At 41.7% G+C, this 3,053-nt stretch overlaps 1 long non-coding RNA gene across 1 annotated transcript in view; it reads left to right on the top strand.

Moving 5' to 3' along the window:
• The window catches only part of LOC121013594 (uncharacterized), a 137,351-nt gene extending 135,979 nt beyond the window's left edge, over nt 1-1,372 (top strand). The window contains exon 6 of the long non-coding RNA XR_005782795.1: nt 260-1,372. This is a non-coding gene — a long non-coding RNA (uncharacterized LOC121013594). The remainder of the gene's footprint in view (nt 1-259) is intronic.
• The last annotated feature ends 1,681 nt before the right edge of the window (nt 1,373-3,053 follow it).

Consider the following 3,053-nt stretch of genomic DNA (forward strand, 5'->3'; position numbering starts at 1 on the left):
AGCCTAAAGTACCATTGATTATTCATTGGATTCTGGGATGGGCTGGCTACACAAGCATTCATTAATCCCTTCAGTGCCCCAGGGCACCCAGAATAGTTTCAGCTCCAAACAGGTCTCTAGTTCAAGAGTTTAGCCAAAGGAAAGATGCTTGGGTTGGGAAGTTTTCCCCCATATATAACATGTAGCACATCGTTTTGGATTCTGATTCAAGTTCCTGCTGTTATATCCTTGACCCTTTTTTTATGCCCTTTTCCTGCAGAAATGTTTCCCTGCGGTTGTTTTCTCTTCTCACACTGTAGCCACATTTCCAGTACTAAAAGGAGCTATACGTTTGGAACCCAAGATCAGAGCACGAGTTTCAACAGACGTTGTGGCAAATGTTGCGACAATAGTACAGACATTGAAATCTGTATTGACCCAGAAATTGACTGACCTCCTTCTCAACTTCAGCAGGACCAGAGAGAAACCCTCGAACATCCTCTTTTCTCCTCTATGCAACGATGGCCTCTCTCCTCCAAGTACCATCACCCTCACGAGTCCTCAAACCTGGCCACATGTTTAGTCACCCAGGGAGCTTTTAACGAATACAATTCCCTGGGCTCCATCCCAGACCTCTGGGACAAAGGCCCAGGCTGGATATTTTAAAAGGCTCCATAATTAATTCTAATGTGTACCTAAATTTGAATACCACAGTCCTAGACCAAGCCAGATGCCAGTAAATAAGCCTAGATTCCTCCTTCTTCCCGTCAGGAAGAATCTAATTGGTCAACTAAAACACAAATCTGCCTTCTAAATTGTTCTCCTCCAACTTCTCTATGATTGACTCAGAATTTTCCTTGCTGTGACCTTGTAGTAGTTTTTCTTTCCTCTCATATTCTCTTTTCCCATTATGGTGCATTGTTCTTGCTGCGATGGGTTGATCTTTGTAGTTTTGCCAGCCATCACTTTTCTTAAAATTCTTCGGTGATTCATCAGAACACAGTGATGCGGACTCTTTATTTTCTGATCACTACCTGCTATCTAGCTTCATGTTTTGTCACCCTCCTCCCCACCCCCATACTCTCCATAAAACCAAATGACTTTCTTGTGCTCTCATGTCTTTGCCTCTGACTGTCCATCTTCCAGTTCTGCTCTTAAGCTGACAACTGCATTTTGTCAAGCTGAGATAAAGTCCTCTCTCTCTGCACATGCTCTCTTTGCCATCATACCCTCTGCCTAACTACATTATGCCACTGACATACCAAGTTGACACAAAAGTCCTACACTGACTGGAGCCTGTTGATCTTGCTCAGACCTATACTTAAATGTGTGCCCTGCACATAGTAAGTGCTTGATAAGTCAATGTCAAATGCATGAAGAATCGAATAAATGAATGAACACATTAAATCATAGCCTGTTATCCCTGGAATCATTTTCATTGAGGCTTCTTCCATGTCAGTGCATAGTTATCTGAAAATATGTTGTTGAAGAAATGGTAACGTCAAGATGGCAAAAGCCTTCTGAGTATAGCTTTCAGGAGGATGTTAATGATGATATTTATTTGAGCCAAGGTTAAATTGCATACACAGGTCATCTACCTTTTTGCATGATTCTCATAAAGAAGGGGGGAATAAACAGGTTTTATGGCTATAATTTTCCACTGTAAAAAATGTATTAGCTATCTAATAGAGAGGAATCTGTGGCCAGTTTTGGCACAAATGACTCTTGGGGTGACAATGGCTTTACTACCAGACCTTGGCCCTGTTCTAGGTAGTTGTCACATAAGGAAGCTGGCTTTTCTGTAACCTTGAATTTTGATGGTGTGTAACACCACAGGTTGGTAAATGGACAATCTCCATAGTTCCTTGGAATGTAAAGGTTCTTTGAATTAGTTGACATATACTACTGGGTAAGTAATATAAATATTCTGCCCAGGTCTCTTGCTCTAGGGAACGAATCTGTGCAAGTGGTTTGTCTTTTGGCCACCTCTGTCTGTTTAACCTGACAGACAACTCCCTCCACACATTCCTTTGCCCCTGCCAACAGAGCAGAAGCTTCACCTTGACACGGTGTGGTGATATGATTTGCATTTCTGGAAGTTACAGAATATTTGAATAATAGGATCATCATTGTCAGATGCCTGGTTTAGCATTTGCCAACAGGAAGCCTGACTCAAGTTTCCATTTTAAGGAGATTTACTTACTCCTTAAAATAAGTGCTTCTAGAATTGTCTGGATGACGTAGGTGTCAATATTTGATAGGAAGCAGCTTAGGATAGGAAATATTACTAAAGAAAATGTGGTGTCATTCTCCCTAGATTTTTTTGTTTAAAGTAAATGTTTTTTAGGCTTACATAGAGCCCTGTTAGGGCCAAATGGTTAACCTTGAGAACCCCATAGAATCACTTACCACCTTAGGGAAAACAAATCTCTCTTTTCTTCGGAGAGGGGAAGGTATATCATTACTCTGTATGGCTTCCAAATGCTGGACCTGTCCTTTTCACTTTTCAGACTGTGGTCTGTAAAAATAATAGAAACGTAGATTTGGAAGGGAGAGGAGGCCTTTGGGGCTAATCATTCCCACCATTCAGGAACCATTTCCTCAACCACTTGGGCAGGGAACTACAATGCCTCATGTAAACCTTTTCAGTTAGAAGGAGCTCGTACTCACATTACTGTTCACACACATTACTGTTGCTCACCTTTATGTATTAGAAGACTCTTTCTTGTAGGGATGCCTGGGTGGCTCAGTTGGTTAAGCATCTGAGTCTTGATTTTGGCTCAGGTCATGGTCTCACGGTTTGTGAGTTCAAGCCCCACGTTGAGGCTTGTGTGGGCACTGCAGGGCCTACTTGGGATTCTCTCTCTCCCTGTCTCTCTGCCTCTCTCTCTCATTCTCTTTCTCTCTCTCTCTCTCTCTCTCTCAAAAATAAATAAACTTAAAAAAAGGAAAATTATTTCTTGTACTAAGGTGACAATGGAAAAATCTAAATACCTCAGCCCATTTTGGGATTGCTTGTGGCCATATAGCCAGATGAGAACCTGAGGTGAGTGTGTAGGTTACCTGCAAAAGAA

This window comes from Herpailurus yagouaroundi, unplaced genomic scaffold (assembly GCF_014898765.1).
Source record: "Herpailurus yagouaroundi ecotype Mexico unplaced genomic scaffold, PumYag 199, whole genome shotgun sequence".
NCBI classification, from domain to species: domain Eukaryota; kingdom Metazoa; phylum Chordata; class Mammalia; order Carnivora; family Felidae; genus Herpailurus; species Herpailurus yagouaroundi.